Genomic DNA, 17,795 nt, shown 5'->3' with positions numbered 1-17,795 from the left:
ACAGACAAAGGGCTCATATCCAAGATCTATAAAGAACTCCTCAAACTCAACACACACAAAACAGATAATCATGTCAAAAAATGGGCAGAAGGACCACCTGGGTGGCTCAGTGGATTAAAGTCTCTGCCTTCAGCTTGGGTCATGATCCCAGGGTCCTGGGATCGAGCCCCACACCAGGCTCTCTGCTCGTTGGGAAGCCTGCTTCCCTTCCTCTCTCTCTGCCTGCCTCTCTGTCTACTTGTGATCTCTGTCTGTCAAATAAATAAAGTCTTTTAAAAAATGGCAGAAGACATGAACAGACACTTCTCCAGTGAAGACATACAAATGGCTAACAGACATATGAAAAAATGTTCATCATCACTAGCCATCAGGGAGATTCAATTCAAAACCACATTGAGATAGCACCTCATACCAGTTAGAATGGCCAAAATTAATAAGACAGTAAACAATATGTGTTGGAGAGGATGTGGAGAAAGGGGAACCCTCTTACACTGTTCATGGGAATGCAAGTTGGTGCAGCCACTTTGGAAAACAGTGTGGAGATTCCTTAAGAAACTAAAAATAGAGCTTCCCTATGACCCTGCAATTGCACTAGTGGGTATTTACCCCAGAGATGCAGATTTAGTGAAAAGAAGGGCTATCTGTACCCCAATGTTCATAGGAACAATGACCACAGTCACCAAACTGTGGAAAGAACCAAGATGGCTTTCAATGAATGAATGGATAAGGAAGATATGGTCCATGTATACAATGGAGTATTATGCCTCCATCAGGAAGGATAAATACCCAGCTTTTGCATCAACATGGACAGGACTGGAAGAGCTTATGCTGAGTGAAATAAGTCAAGCAGAGAGAATCAATCATTGTATGGTTTCACTTATTTGTGGAGCATAACAAATAACATGGAGGACACAGGGAGATGGAGAGAAGAAGGGAGTTGGGGGAAATTGGAAGGGGAGATGACCCATGAGAGACTGTGGACTCAGAGAAACAATCTGAGGGTTTTGAAGGAGCAGGGGGGTAGGAGGTTGGGTGAGCCTGGTGGTGGGTATCATGGAGGGTATGTACTGCATGGAGCACTGGGTGTGGTGCATAAACAATGAATTCTGGAACACTGAAATTAAAAAGATAAATAAATTTGAAATAAAAAAGATACTACATTAAAGGGGTGCCTGGGTAGATCAGCCTCTGCCTTCATGGTCATGATCTCAGGGTCCTGGAATCAAGCCCCACATCAGGCTCTCTGCTCAGTGGGGAGCCTGCTTCTCTCCCTCTCTCTGGCTGCCTCTCTATCTACTTGTGATCTCTCTCTCTGTCAAATAAATAAATAAAATCTTACAAAAGATACTACATTAAAGGATTATGTCAACCTAGTCTTTTCTTTTTACTGAAATTAATATGAGAAGTACTTTTTACTGAAATTAATAATAGAAATCTAAGATATATGACATTGGTTTAAGAGTTGAGCAGCGGATGGTGAAGAATAGATTATTTTTGAAAAACTGGAGACAGGTGATGTTTGACCCACTATGATCATTTGGTGAAACTCTTCTGTTCCACTGCCAAGAGTCAGGGTGTTGGCTGTTCCTTGCTGCTTTTATTTTTATTATTTTTTAAAAGATTTTTTTAATGTATTTTTAGTGAGAGAGAGTGGGGGAGTCATAGAGGGTTAGGGAGAGAACAGACTTCTTGCTCAGTGGGGCCTGCCTCTGGGGCTCTACAGGGGGGTCTACATGGGGTTTAATCTCACAACTGTAAGATCATGACCTGAGCTAAAATTAAGAGGCAGATGCTTAACTGACTGAGCCACCCAGGCACCCTGTTTCTTGCTGCTTTAAATAAAGTACTATAAAAATGACATGAGCTCAGGCAAGCACTAGTAATTTACAGTCATAGATGGAAGTAAATAGACTTTATGTGGGAAAGACAAATTCTCCCAAATTCAAACGTTTGGAGGCAAATTTTTCTCAGTGCCTTTATTAGCTAAGTAAAAGTTCCCAGCTTCCCAACTCAAGCCCATTGTCTCAGAAATACTGGAGGCTTCAATGTAGCCCCCAGTAAACTGAAGGAGAAATGTTTGGACAGAGCAAAGAAGCCAGTAAATTAAAGACAAGTGTCAACATTAGCTTCAGGAAATAACGTTGGTAAAGTTTACCAAGACAGAGAGCAGATTAGAAGCCAACAGAAAAAGCATAAAAATTCCCAAGGGAATATTACTGCCAAAGAGACCACAATACCCACCTAGATAAGCCCTGGGGCTCCCCTAAAGTGAACCAGTAGTTAGTACATGAAAACCCTACAGCGCTGAGGAGAGTATACACTCTAACACCCACTTCCATACTGAGTATGAAGAGCAGGAAGGAGCTCCCAGAGCCAAACTAGGACCAGGAAGGACACTGCAAAGGAGCACCTTCCAACACATATAACAGGTCAAAGCAAAAAACATATTCCAGGATAAGCATAAGATTTCACTATCGTTAAAGTATAACTTTCAAAAGGGTTAAAGTCATGACACTTGTACACATGTAAAATGAGCACACATTAAAGATCTATTTAATTCATTATGAGAGAACCTGTAAAACATTACATGGGTCAAACTGATAATTGTCTGGAAGAGATTATATTTTATACAGAGACAAAATTCATTTTCATTGCCACAGACAGTGAAAATTTTCATTGATATGGATGGGAAACATTTGCATTCTTCTCTGCTTTGTATAATTTAAGTTCTGTCTCTACAGAGTTGTAAAAAGCTTAGTCAAAGATAGTCCAAGATGTACACACTTATAGAATCTGATGATCAGAGGAGGGCACACTAAACCACTCCCACTGGGAAGACACCCAGTAATCTCTTTTGCCCATTTCCAAATTTTTGACAGATTTTCCTGACAATATAGAATTCTGACTTTTGTATGTTTCTCAATCCTTCATTTTCTAATGGGAGTTTTTTGGTGTTGTTTCTCACCATCTCCACCACTTGTGAGTGTATGGAGGGCAGAGTAGTTTCTTTTAGTTTTTGGGTCATTGAACTGCATATCCCCTGGAGATTCTGGACTTTGAGCTAGATGTACAGGTGGGATCCTGGGTTGTGCCTCAAGGGCAGATGTTCGGTCTAGATTGTAGGTACCAACAGGAATTAGGTGGCCAGAGAGACAGTGGCAAGCTCCTGGCTTTTACTCCAGCTCTGTTCTTTCCTTCATCATGAACACATGGCTGTCCATCTAGAAATTTTACTACCTCGTCTTCTTTGCAGCTAAGTGTGACTTGGTGATTAAATTCTCATAAATGGAATGTGAACAGATGAAATGTGAACAAAGAACAAATAACTGGTCCTAGACTTCTTTCTTTCTTTCCTCTGATTTGTACAGGCTATGACAGAGCTTCAACCCTGCAGATGAGGACAACTCTTGGAGTTTGTCAGAGCAATAGGAAAGAACTCACATCCCCGAATGACCTAAACTGGTTGAACCATTACATGAGAGAAAGGTGAATGTCTATTGTTTTCTTTCTTTTTTTCTTTAAGCTGTTTTTACTGCAGATTAGCCTTTGACCTAAATTATATAGGAAAACTTAGGGATAAAAATACCTGTTGCTTTTTTATGCAGCATCCTTAAAAAGAATAGCTTTTCTCTGGAAGGAAGAAGGCTATTCCTTATCTAAATGAGGAAGTTTATTCATTGAATTTATTTATTCCCTTATCATGAGACATCTTCTCTGACTAGCTCCAGAAGTGTCTCTCAACACCAGAATGCTATCATGGGACCTCTCATGATGTGGTTCTCTAAAATCTTTTGCAGTTTCTTATTATAGGAACATGTCCAAGGATCATAAATGACTAATTCTGTCATTCTTTTCTAAAAAATCCAAGAGTCTGATTTATTCCAACCTTACGACATTTTTCCACTGATAGATGAAGAAGATGGAAGTGAAGGATGAGTGTTTTGAAATCTAGATGGAACTGACCCTATCTTGTTTGATGGTAGATTAAGGGCTAAAGAGCAGAGAGTTTGAATGGGAGGCATTGGAACTTGGACCCAGAGAACAAAAGATTTCAGCTACCATCCTTTGAGGGTTCCTCACTATCAACTCCTACAAAGTGTTAATAAATTGAGCATCTGATTTAAATGTACACGGGGCTCTTCAAGTTGTCTCTAGGAGACATTTGTACAGTTATGGTGTTATGTTAGGGAAGTTTCAAGCCTATGATACACTTCTGAGAAAACTATGCTTCTAATAAATGAAATTTTAAAGATAAAACTAAGTCTAAGACAAAATTAAGAATGACTGTTTATTCATAAACTTGTGACAAGGAAACACATCTACTGTCATTTTGTTTTGGCATGGGTTCAAAAATGTTAGAAAGTAATTTTTATGTCATAAAAATAAAATTTTAAGTGTCTGATTGGTAAGCTTTCTGAAGTGAGATTTTAGAACCAGAGACTAGCAAATTGTAATTATAATTCTTTGGGTATATTTGGCAATTTTTGGTTGGCTGCAAGGGGACAAATGAGGAATTTTAGAACATTTCAGAAGAGGAAGGATTTTTCAATATTAGGGTATTCCATGGCTGGTCATTTGTGGAATAAGTGAGAATTGGCAGGGAGTGGGTATGGGCATTTTTTATTGTAAAAAGAAGCTGACAGGCATAATAGACAGTTTTTTTTAGAAGGAAATGATTATCGGAAATTAAGGCTGATCACAGCTTTGTAATATAACTTAAAATCAGGCATCATGATGCCCCAAGCTTTGGTTTTCTTTTTCAATATTCCTCTGGCTATGCAGGGTCTTTTCTGGTTCCATAAAAATTTTAGGATTATTTGTTCCAGCTCTGTGAAAAATGCTGATGATTATTTTTCTAGGGATTGCATTGAATGTGTAGATTGCTCTGTGAGCATAAACATTTTAACAATAGTTGTTCTTCCAATCCATGAGCATGGAATGTCTTACCATCTCTTTATGTCTTCCTCAATTTCTTTCATAAGTTTTCTGTAGTTTTTAGAGTACAGGGCCTTTACCTCTTTGGTTAGGTTTATTCCTAGGTATCTTATGGTTCTTGGTACAATTGTAAAGGGATTGATTCCTTAATTTCTCTTTCCTCAGTCTCATTGTTAGTATATGGAAATGCAACTGATTTCTGTGCATTGATTTTGTATCCTGAAATGTTGCTGAATTGCTGTGTGAGTTCTCATAATTTTGAGGTGGGATCTTTTGGGTTTTCCACATAAAGTATCATGTCATCTGTGAAGAGAGAGAATTTGACTTCCTCTTTGCCAATTTGAATACCTTTATTTCTTTTTGTTGTCTGATTGCTGAGGCTTGGATTTCTAGTACTATGTTAAAAAACAGTGGTGAGAGTGGGCATTCCTCTTGTATTCCTGACCTTAGGGAAAAAGCTCTCAGTTTTTCCCCATTGAGAGTGGTATTTGCTGGGAGATTTTCATAGATGGCTTTTATAAAATTGAGTATGTTCTCTCTATCCCTACACTTTGAACAGTTTTAATCAAGAAAGGATGCTGTACTTTGTCAAATGCTTTTTCTGCATCAATTTGAGAGGATCATATGGTTCTTGTTTTTTCTCTTGTTAGTGTGATCTATCACATTGATTTATTTGTGAATGTTGAGCCACCCTTTTACCCCAGGAATAAATCCTATTTGGTCATGGTGAATAAGTCTTTTATTGTACTGTTGGATCCTATTGGCTAGGATCTTATTGAGTATTTTTGCATCCATGTTCATCAAGGATATTGGTCTGTAATTCTCCTTTTTGATGGAGTCTTTGTGTGGTTTTAGGAAAAAGAGAGAGAGAGACAGAGACAGAAATAATAAGACAGTATGAATGGGAGGTGGGGAGAGGGAGAAGCAGGCTCCTCACTGATCAGGGATCGCAACATGGGGCTTGATCCCAGGACCTCAGGACAATGACCTGAGCCAAAGACAGATACTTGGTTGACTGAGCCACCCAGTCACCCAGGTACTATTTCTTCTTTAAATGTTTGGTAGAGTTCCCCTGGAAAGCCATCAGGCCCTGGACTCTTTTTTAAATTTTTTTTGGAAGCTTTTGATTACTACTTCAATTTTCTTTCTGACTATTGGTCTGTTCATATTTTATATTTCTTCCTGTTTCCATTTTGGCAGTTTTATAAGTTTCCAAGAATGCATCCAATTCTTCCAGATTGCCTAAGAAACAGTCAAGAAAGCTAAAAGGCAATCTGGGAATGGGAGAAGATATTTTCAAATGACAAATCAGATAAAGGGCTGATATCTATGATCTATAAAGATCTTCTCAAACTTAACAATCAGAAAACAAATAATCCAGTCAAGAAATGGGCAGAAGACATGAACAGACATTTCTTCAAAGAAGACATACAAATAGGCCACATGAAATAGATACATGAAAAAATGTTCAACATCCACTTGGCATTAGGGAAATACAAATAAAAAGCACTATGTGATACCACCTTATACCAGTTAGAATGGCTAAAATCAACAAGACAGGAAACAACAAATGTTGTACACTTTGGGTGGGAATGCAAGTTGATACAGCCACTCTGGAAAACAGCATGGAGATTCCTCAAGAAGTTAAAAATAGAGCTATCCTGGGGCGCCTGAGTGGCTCAGTGGGTTGAGCCTCTGCCTTCAGCTCAGGTCATGATCTCAGGGTCCTGGGATCGAGCCCCGCATCAGGCTTTCTTGTTGGTGGGGAGCCTGCTTTCCCCTCTCTCTCTTCCTGCCCCTCTGCCTACTTGTGATCTCTCTCTCTGTCAAATAAATAAATAAAATCTTAAAAAAAAAATAGAGCTATCCTATGACCCAGCAATTGTGCTACTGGATATTCACCCAAAGCTACAGATATAGTGAAACAAAGAGGCACCTACACCCCGTGTTCATAGCAGCAGTGTCCATAATAGCTAAACTGTGGAAGGATCCAATATGCCCTTTGAGAAATGAATGGAAAAGGATGTGGTTTATATATACAGTGGAATATTACTCAGCCATCAGAAAGGATGAATACCTACCATTTACATCAATGTGAGTGGAGCTAGAGGGTATTATGCTAAGTGAAATAAGTCAATCAGAGAAAGACAATTATCATATGGTTTCACTCAAATGTGGAATGTAAGAAATAGTGCAGAGGGTCATAAGTGAAAAGAGAGAAAACCAAATGGGAAGAAATAAAAGAAGGAGACAAATCATGAGAGACTCTTAACTCTAGGAAACAAACTAAGGGTTGCTGAAGGGAAGATGGGTGAGGGGATGGGCTGTCTGTGTGATGGGAATTAAGGAGGGCACAAGATTGATGAACACTGGGTTTTATATATAACTGATGAATTATTGAGCACTACATCTGAAACTAATGATGTACTACATGTTGGCTAATTGAATTAAAAAAATTCTGATATGATCACCTTAAAAAACAAAAGAAAGTTAAACCTGTTTTCTGAAACTTCTTTTCCAGCATAGTAAAAGTTTGCCTTTGGACCCTGTTAGCAAGTGTAATGAGGATGTTTCTAGGATGGCAGGTGTTAGAGTATGTGATACATCAGAGGTTTTGGGGATGTCAGGTTGTTTCTTGCTTTTGTGATCACTCTTGTTCTCAAAGTGAACAATCCCTAAGTAGTGGTGACAATAAAAATATTTATCTATCTGTGATCAGGTGAGTAGAGAGCTGGGACAGTGCAGGTCAACTTCTTTGAGTATGTAATGTAGATAGGCTAAAAGCTGTGTACTGAGGATAGAGATTTGGTGCAGAGTTCTTTGGCTAGGAGACTGTAGAATGAAAAAACATACATAAGTCTTACTTAGATCAAGTATGGGACATGAAATTCTCCAACTACACTCAGCCTGTGGTTTAATGTAATTTTAGCTAGTGAAGATGGCCAGGCAAAGGAAAGAGAGGGAAGTAAAAGTTAGCCTTGTGGGCTGCAATAAACATAGGGGTGCATATATCTTTTTGACTTAGTGTTTTTGTTTTCTTTGGGTAAACTCACAGTGGTTGAATTACTGGATAAAATAAGAATTCTATTTTTAATTTTTTGAGAACTGTTTCTACAGTGACTGCACCAGTTTGCATTCCTACCAACAGTGCATGATGGTTCCTTTTTCTCTACATCTTTTCCAACACCTATTGTTTCTTTTGGTTTCAATTTTAGCCATTCTGAAAGGTGTGAGGTGATGTCTCATTGGTTTTTATCTGCATTTCCATGATGTTGAGTGATGTTGAGCATCTTTTCATGTGCCTGTATGTCTTTTTTGAGAAATGTTTGCTCATGTTTTCTGTCCATTTTTAAATTGGATTTTTTTGAGTTGAATTATATATGTTCTTTATATATTTTGGATATTAACCCTGTATCAGAAATATTATTTGCACATATCTTTTCCCATTTCATAGGTTGCCTTTCTGTTTTGTTGATGGTTTCCTTTGCTATGTAAAACCTTTTATTCTGATGTGGTCCCAATAGTTTATTTTTGCTTTTGTTTTCCCCTGCCAAAGGAGATCTATCTAGAAAAATATTTATGGCTGATGTCACAGAGACTAGTGCCTGTTTTATTCTAGGGATTTTATGGCTTCAGGTATAACATTTAGGTCTTTATCTATTTTGAGTTTACTTTTATGTATGGTATATGAAAGTGGTTCACTTTCATTCTTTTGCGTGTAGCTCTCTGGTTTTCCTAAGACCGTTTGTTGAAGAGACTGCATTTACCATTGCATATTTGTGCCTCCTTTGCCATAGATTAATTGACCATGTAAGCATGGGTTTATTTTGGGGCTCTTTATTATGTTCCACTGATCCAGGTGTCTATTTTTGTGCCAGTACCATACTGTCTTGATTACTATAGCTTTGTAGTATATTTTGAAATCTGGGATTGTGGTATCTCCAGTTTTATTCCTTTTTTTTAAGACAACTTTTGCTATTCAAGGTGTATTGTGGTTGCATACAATTTTAGGACTATTTTTTCTGATTACTTGATTACTATAGCTTTGTAGTATATTTTGAAATCTGGGATTGTGGTATCTCCAGTTTTATTCCTTTTTTTTAAGACAACTTTTGCTATTCAAGGTGTATTGTGGTTGCATACAATTTTAGGACTATTTTTTCTGATTGATTACTTGATTACTATAGCTTTGTAGTATATTTTGAAATCTGGGATTGTGGTATCTCCAGTTTTATTCCTTTTTTTTAAGACAACTTTTGCTATTCAAGGTGTATTGTGGTTGCATACAATTTTAGGACTATTTTTTCTAGTTCTGCAAAAAAATACTGTTGGTGTTATGATAGGAATTGTTTTAAATTTGTCAGTTGCTTTGGGTAGTATAGCCATTTCAACAATATTTGTTCTTCCAATCCATTGGCATCATATTTTCCCATTTGTTTGTGGTGTTTATTCTTTCATCAGTGTTTTATAATTTTCTGAATATAGGTCTTTCACTACTTTGGTTAAGTTTATTCCTAGGTATCTTATTATTTTCGACACAGTTGTAAATGGGATTACTTTCTTCATCTCTCTTTCTGCTTCTTCATTGCTAGTGTATGGAAATGCAACAGATTTCTGTATGCTGATTTTATATCCTGAAATCTTACCAAATTTATTGATCAGTTCTAGTAGTTTTTTTGGCAGAGCCTTTAGGGTTTTCTATATATAGTGTTAGACATTTGCAAGTAGTGAAAGCTTTACTTCTTCCTTACGAGTTTGGATGCCTTTTATTTCTTCTTCTTGTCTGAATCCTGTGGCTAGGACTTCCTATTACTATTTTGAATAAAAGTGGTGAGAGTGGACATCCTTGTCCTGTTCCTGGTCTTAGAGAAAAAGTTCTCAATTTTTTTTTTATCATTGAGTATAATGTTAGTTGTGTGTGTGTGTGTGTGTGTGTGTGTGTGTGTGTGTGTGTGTGTGTTTTATGGCCCTTATTATGTTGAGGTATGTTCTCTTTAAACCTACTTTGTTGAGAGTTTTTACCACAAGTGGATGGTTGTCCTTTGTCAAATGCTTTTTCTGCATCAATTGAAATGATTGTATGTTTTTTTAAATCTTTTTTTATTTATTGATGTGATGTATCATGTTGACTGAAACACAAATATTAAGCATCCTTGCTTCCCAGGAATAAATCCCACTTGATTATGGTGGATGATTTTTTAAAATGTAGTTTTGGAATCAGTTTGCTAATACTTTGTTGAAGATTTTTATGTCTTTATTCATTAGAGATATTGGCTGGAGTTTTCTTTCTGTGTATCATCTTTAACTGGTTTTAGTATCAGAGTAACATAGGCCTTGTAGAATGAATTTGGAAGTTTCCCTTCCTCTTCTATTTTTGGAATAGTTTGATAAAAATAGGTATTACCTCTTCTTTAAATGTTGGGTGGAATTCATCTGTGAAGCTGTCTAGTCTTAGACTTTTGTTTGTTAGAAGTTTTTGATTACTGGTTCAATTTCATTACTAATAATTGGTCTATTCAAATTTCTTCTAGGTTGTCCAGTTTGTTGATATACAATTTTTTATAGTTCTTTTATAATCCTTTGTATTTTCTGTTGTATTGGTTGTTATTTCCCCTGTTTCATTTCTGATTTTGTTTATTTGAGTCCTCTTTCTCTTTGATGAATCTGGCCAAAGGCATGTTAATTTTGTTGGTCTTTTCAGAGAACCACCTCCTGGTTTCATGGTTTGTTCTATTTTTTTAGAGTTTCTATTTTATTTATTTCTGCTCTAATCTTCATTATTTGCTATCTTTGAGTGGTTTTGGGCCTTTTTGTTTTGTTTTTGTTTTTTAAAGATTTTATGTATTTATTGGAGCGAGAGAGAGAAAGAGATTTTGAGAGAATGAGTGGGAGGAGGGTAGAGGGAGAAGCAGACTCCTAGTGGAACAGGGAGCCCAACAAGAGACTCAATCCCAAGACCCCAGGATCACAACCTGAGTTGAAGGCAGATGCTTAATCAACTGAGCCACCCAGGCACCCAGTTTTGGGCTTTGTGTTGGTCTTTTCAAGCTCCTTTAGCTGTAAGGTTAGGTAGTTTTATTTGAGATTTTTATTGCTTCTTAAGGTATGCCTGTGTTGCTATAATCTTCCCTCTTAAAACAGTTTTTGTTGCATCCCAAAGATTTTTGCAACATTGTGTTTGCATTTTCATTTTTCTCCATGTATTATTTTATTTTCTCTTTGATTTCTTGGTTGAGCCGTTCATTGTTTAGCAGCATTATTATTTAACCTCCATTTATGCTCTTTCCAGATTTTTTCTTGCGGTCGATTCTAGTTTCATAGCATTGTGGTCACAAAAGATGCTTGATATGATTTCCAATCTGGTGAATGTTCCATGTGCGCTTGAAAAGAATGTGTGTTTTGATGTTTTAGGAGGAAATGTTCTGAATATATCTGTTAGATTCGTTTGGTCTAATGTGTCTTTCAAAGCTATTGTATAGTTTTTGAATTTGTTTAGATGATCTATCCATTGATGTAAGTGGAGTGTTAATGTCTCCTACTACTATTTTATTATTATTGATTTCTTCTTTAATTTTCTTAATCATTGCTTTATGAATTTGGGTGTTCCTATGTTGAGTGCATAAATAATTACAATTGTATCCTCTTGTTGGATTGCTCCCTTTGGGATTATATAGTGTCGTTATTTGTCTTTTGTTAGTCATTCTTTAAACTCTATTTTGTCTGATGTAGGTATTGTTACCCCAGCTTTCTTTTCACTTCCATTTGCATGATAAATGCTTTTCTTTTTTTTTTTTTGATTTTTTTTCCAATTTATTTATTTTCAGAAAAACATTATTCATTATTTTTTCACCCAGTGCTCCATGCAAGCCGTGCCCTCTATAATACCCACCACCTGGTACCCCAACCTCCCACCCCCCCGCCACTTCAAACCCCTCAGACTGTTTTTCAGAGTCCATAGTCTCTCATGATTCACCTCCCCTTCCAATTTACCCAAATTCCCTACTCCTTTCTAACGCCCCTTGTCCTCCATGATATTTGTTATGCTCCACAAATAAGTGAAACCATATGATAATTGACTCTCTCTGCTTGACTTATTTCACTCAGCATAATCTCTTCCAGTCCCATCCATGTTGCTACAACATTTGGGTATTCATCCTTTCTAATGGAGGCATAATACTCCATAGTGTATATGGACCACATCTTCCTTATCCATTCATCCGTTGAAGGGCATCTTGGTTCTTTCCACAGTTTGGCGACTGTGGCCATTGCTGCTATAAACATTGGGGCACTAACAATGAAAATACAGAAAGGGAAATTAGAGAATCGATTCCATTTACTATAGCAACAAGAACCATAAGATACCTGGGAATAAACCTAACCAAAGAGGTAAAGGATCTGTACTTGAGGAACTACAGAACACTCATGAAAGAAATTGAAGAAGACACAAATAGATGGAAGACCATTCCATGCTCTTGGATCGGAAGAATAAACATTGTTAAAATGTCTATACTGCCTAGAGAAATCTATACTTTTAATGCCATTCTGATCAAAATTCCACCGGCATTCTTCAAAGAGCTGGAGCAAATAATCCTAAAATTTGTATGGAATCAGAAGAGACCCCGAATCGCTAAGGAAATGTTGAAAAACAAAAATCACCTTACCTGATTTCAAGCTTTATTACAAAGCTGTGATCTATAGTTTTTTGTGTACAGATTCTTTGCCTCTTTGGCTAAGTTTATTCCTAGGTACTTGGTTTTGGGAACAATTGTAAATGGGATCAACTCTTTAATTTTTCTTTTGTCTGTCTTGCTGTTGGTGTGTAGAAATGCAACTGATTTCTGTGCACTGATTTTATATTCTGACATTCTACTGAATTCCTATATGAGTTCTAGTAGTTTTGGAGCGCAGTCTTTTGGGTTTTCCACATAAATTATCCTATCATCTGCAAAGAGTGAGAGTTTGACGTCTTTGCCAATTTGGATGCATTTTATTTCTTTTTGTTTTCTGATTGCCAAGACTAGGACTTCTAGTACTATGTTTAATAGCAGTGGTGATAGTGGACATTGCTGACCTTAGGGAAAAAGCTCTCAGTTTTTCCCCATTGAGAATGATATTTTCTGGGGTTTTTCATACATGGCTTTGATGATATTGAGATGGGTACCTTCTATCCCTACACTTTGAAGGGTTTTGATCATGAAAGCATGCTGTACTTTGTCAAATGCTTTTTCAGCATCTATTGAGAGTATCATATGGTTCTTGTTCTTTCTTTTATTAACGCATTGCATCACATTGATTGATTTATGGATGTTGAACCAACCTTGAAGCCCAGGAATAAATCCTGCTTGGTCATGGTGAATAATCTTTTTAATGTACTGTTGGATCCCATTGGCTAGTATTTTGGTGAGAATTTTTGCATCTATGTTCATCAAGGATATTGTTCTGTAATTCTCCTTTTTGATGGGGTCTTTGTCTGGTTTTGGGATGAAAGTAATGCTGGCCTCATAAAATGAGTTTGGAAATTTTCCTTCCATTTCTATTTTTTGAACAGTTTCAGGAGAATAGGTATTAATTCTTCTTTAAATGTTTGGTAGAATTCCCTTGGGAAGCTGTCTGGCCATGGGCTCTTGTTTGTTGGGAGATTTTTGATGACAGCTTTAATCTCCTTACTGGTTATGGATCTCTTCAGGTTTTCTATTTTTCCTGGTTCAGTTTTGATAGTTTATATGTCTCTAGGAATGCATCCCTTTCCTCCAGATTGTCAAACTTGCTGTCATACAGTTTCTCATAATATGTTCTTATAATTGTTTGTATTTCTTTGGTGTTGGTTGTGATCTCTACTCTTTAATTCATGATTTTATTAATTTGGGTCCTTTCTCTTTTCTTTTGATAAGTCTGCCCAGGGGTTTATCAATCTTATTAATTCTTTCAAAGAACCAACTCTTCTTCTGGTTGATCTGGTCTACTGTTCTTTTGGTTTCTATTTCATTGATTTCTGCTCTGATCTTTATGATTTCTCTTCTCCTGCGGAGTTTAAGATTTCTTTGCTGTTCTTCTCCAGCTCCTTTAGGTGTAAGGTTAGATTGTGTACTTGAGACCTTTCTTGTTTTTTGAGAAAGGTTTCTATATACTTTCCTCTCAGGAATCGCTTTTGCTGTGTCCCACAGATTTTGAACAGTTGTGTTTTCATTATCATTTGTTTCCATGAATTTTTTCAATTCTTCTTTAATTTCCTGGCTGACCCTTTCATTCTTTAGTAGGATGCTCTTTAATCTCCACATATTTGGGTTCTTTCCAAATTTTCTCTTGTGGTTGAGTTCTAGCTTCAGAGCATTGTGGTCTGAAAATATGCAGGGAATGATCCCAATATTTTGGTACTGGTTCAGTCCTGATTTGTGACCCAGAATGTGATCTATTCTGGAGAATATTCATGTGCATTAGAGAAGAATGTGTAATCTGTTGCTTTGGGATGGAATGTTCTAAATATATCTGTGGTATCCATCTGGTCCAGTGTGTAATTTAAAGCCTTTATTCCGTTTTTGATCTTTTACTTGGATGATCTGTTCCTTTCAGTGGGGGGGGGGTGTTAAATTCCTCTACTGTTATTGTGTTATTTTTGATGTATTTCTTTGATTTTGTTTTTAATTGGTTTATATGGTTGACTGCTCCCATATTAGGAGTATAGCTATTTAAAATTGTTAGATCTTTTTGTTGGACAGACCATTTAATTATGATACAGTGTTCTTCCTCATTTCTTATTGTAATCTTTGGCTTAAAATCTAATGTATCTGATATAAGAATTGCCACCCCAGGTTTCTTTTGGTGTCCATTAGCATGGAAAATTGTTTTCCACCCTCTTACTTTAAATCTGGAGGTGTCTTTGGGTGTAAAATGAGTTTCTTGTCGATAGCATATTGATGGATTTTGCGGGTTTTTTTTTTTCCATTTTGATACCCTGTGTCTTTTGATTGGGGGCATTTAGCCCATTTACATTCAGGGTAACTATTGAAAGATAGTTGAATGATGAATTTAGTGCCATTGTATTGCCTGTAAGGTGGTATTACTGTATATTGTTTCTTTTCCTTTCTGGTCTATTACTTTTAGATTCTCTCTTTGCTTAGAGGACACCTTTCAATATTTCCTGTAGGGCTGGTTTGGTGTTTGCAAATTCTTTTAATTTTTGTTTGCCCTAGAAGCTTTTTATCTCTCCTTCTATTTTTCAGTGACAGCCTACCTGGATATAGTATTCTTGGCTACATATTTTTATTGTTTATTGTTTTAAATATATCATGTCAGTCCTTTCTGACCTGCCAGGTCTCTGTGGATAAGTCTGCTACCAATCTAATATTTCTACCATGGTATGTGGCAGACTTCTTATCCAAGGCTACTTTCAAGATTTTCTCTTTGTCACTAAGACTTATAAGTTTTGCTATTAGATGAAGGGGGTTGACCTATTTTTATTGATTTTGAGGGAGATTCTCTGTGCCTCCTGCATTTTGATGCTTCTTCCCTTTGCCATATTAGGTAAATTCTTTACTAATTGTCTCTAATATACCTTCTTCCCCCCTCTCTCTTTCTTTTTCTTCTGGAATCCCAATTATTCTAATATTGTTTTGTCTTATGGTATCACTTATCTCTCGAATTCTCCCCTCATGGCTTCGTAGTTGTTTGTCTCTCTCTTGCTCAGGTTCTTTATTCTCCATCATTTGGTCTTCTATATCAGTAATTCTTTCTTCTGCCTCATTTATCCTAGCAGTAAGAACCTCCATTTTTTATTGCATCTCATTATAGCTTTTTTTGATTTCAACTTGGTTAGATTTTAGTTCTTTTATTTCTCCAGAAAGGGTTTCTCTAATATTCCATGCCTTTTTCAAGCCCAGCTAGCACCTTAAGAATCGTCATTCCGAACTCTAGTTCTGATGTATTTCTAATGTCCCTATTGATTAGGTCCCTAGCTGTTGGTACTGCCTCTTGTTCTTTTGTGGTAAGTTTTTCTGCTTTGTCCTTTTATCCAGATAAGAATATATGAATGATGAAGTCCCAAAAGTTTATTTTCGCTTTTGTTTCCTTTGCCTTTGGAGACATATCTTGAAAGAAGTTGCTGTGGCTGATATCAAAGAGATTACTGCCTATGTTCTCCTCTAGGATTCTGATCAAAAGCTTCTGCACAGCAAAGGAAACAGTTAAAAAAAAACAAAGAGGCAACCCACGGAATGGGAGAAGATATTTGCAAATGATAGTACAGACAAAAGTTTGATATCCAGGATCTATAACAAACTCCTCAAACTCAACACACACGAAACAGGCAAACACATCAAAAAATGGGCAGAAGATATGAACAGACACTTCTCCAATCAAGACATACAAATGGCTATCAGACACATGAAAAAATGCTCATCATCATTAGCCCTCAGGGAGATTCAAATTAAAACCACATTGAGATATCACCTTACACCAGTTAGAATGGCCAAAATTAACAAAACAAGAAACAACGTGTGTTGGAGAGGATGTGGAGAAAGGGGAACCCTCTTCCACTGTTGGTGGGAATGCAAGTTGGTGCAGCCTCTTTGGAGAACAGTGTGGAGATTCCTCAAGAAATTAAAAATAGAGCTTCCCTATGACCCTGCAATTGCACTCCTGGGTATTTACCCCAAAGACACAAATGTCGTGAAAAGAAGGGCCATCTGTACCCCAATGTTTATAGCAGCAATGGCCACAGTCGCCAAACTATGGAAAGAACCAAGATGCCCTTCAACGGACAAATGGATAAGGAAGATGTGGTCCATATACACTATGGAGTATTATGCCTCCATCAGAAAGGATGAATACCCAACTTTTGTAGCAACATGGACGGGACTGGAAGAGATTATGCTGAGTGAAATAAGTCAAGCAGAGAGAGTCAATTATCATATGGTTTCACTTATTTGTGGAGCATAACAAATATCATGGAGGACAAGGGGCATTAGAGAGGAGAAGGGGAGGTGAACCATGAGAGACTATGGACTCTGAAAAACAATCTGAGGGGTTTGAAGTGGCGGGGGGGTGGGAGGTTGGGGTACCAGGTGGTGGGTATTATAGAGGGCATGGCTTGCATGGAGCACTGGGTGTGGTGCAAAAATAATGAATACTGTTTTTCTGAAAATAAATAAATTGAAAAAAAAAGAATATATGAATGAGAGAATAAAGTACTAAAAAGGTGCAAAGACCCCAGAAAAATGTACATTAGCAAAATCAGAAGAGTCCAAAACTGGAGGCAAGAGAAAGGGGGAAAAAAGGAAAAAAGAAAAAAATAAAAATTATATATATTATATGCATATAATATAAATATATATAATTTATTGATATATATAAATACTGAAATCTATATCTATATCTATTTATATATCTATATATATCAATATATAGATATATATACTGATAAATAGAGCCACTCATTTGGTTTTGATTTTCAGTTCTGGTCTCAGAAGAAACTGCTTCCCAAAATTTTAAAGAAAGAAATACTTATGTATTTACAAATATAATAAATATGATGAAGGAATGGAATATAATATAAAGATGAAAATTTAAAAAAAATTCTAAAAAAGCAATTGACAAGATAAGTTTGTTGGAAAAAGAAAAAATAAAAAAAAGAGGAATCTGCTCAGGGTGGAGACTAGAAAAAAGCTATGTGCTAGATTAGGGTGTATTTTGATCTCTTAGAAGAAACTGCATCCCTAAATTAAAAAAAAAAAGAAAAACCTATATGTATAAAAAAAATCTTAAATACAATGAAGGGATAGAATATGACTATAACAATAAAGGTTTAAAAAATTTTTTTTGAAAGGTATTGTTAAGCTAGTTAGAAAATGTTAAAAGAGGAAAGT

The 17,795-nt window shown here is 36.5% G+C and overlaps 1 long non-coding RNA gene across 1 annotated transcript in view; it reads left to right on the top strand.

The window, feature by feature from the left end:
- Nucleotides 1-15,977, top strand: part of LOC122919203 — a 30,510-nt gene extending 14,533 nt beyond the window's left edge. The window contains exons 2-3 of the long non-coding RNA XR_006386763.1: nt 3,369-3,486; nt 15,948-15,977. This is a non-coding gene — a long non-coding RNA (uncharacterized LOC122919203). The remainder of the gene's footprint in view (nt 1-3,368; nt 3,487-15,947) is intronic.
- The last annotated feature ends 1,818 nt before the right edge of the window (nt 15,978-17,795 follow it).

The sequence above is a fragment of the Neovison vison genome, chromosome 11, assembly GCF_020171115.1.
Source record: "Neovison vison isolate M4711 chromosome 11, ASM_NN_V1, whole genome shotgun sequence".
Classification (NCBI taxonomy): domain Eukaryota; kingdom Metazoa; phylum Chordata; class Mammalia; order Carnivora; family Mustelidae; genus Neogale; species Neogale vison.
The sequence above is the reverse complement of the archived record's forward strand: the minus strand, read 5'-3'. Positions and strand labels throughout refer to the sequence as shown.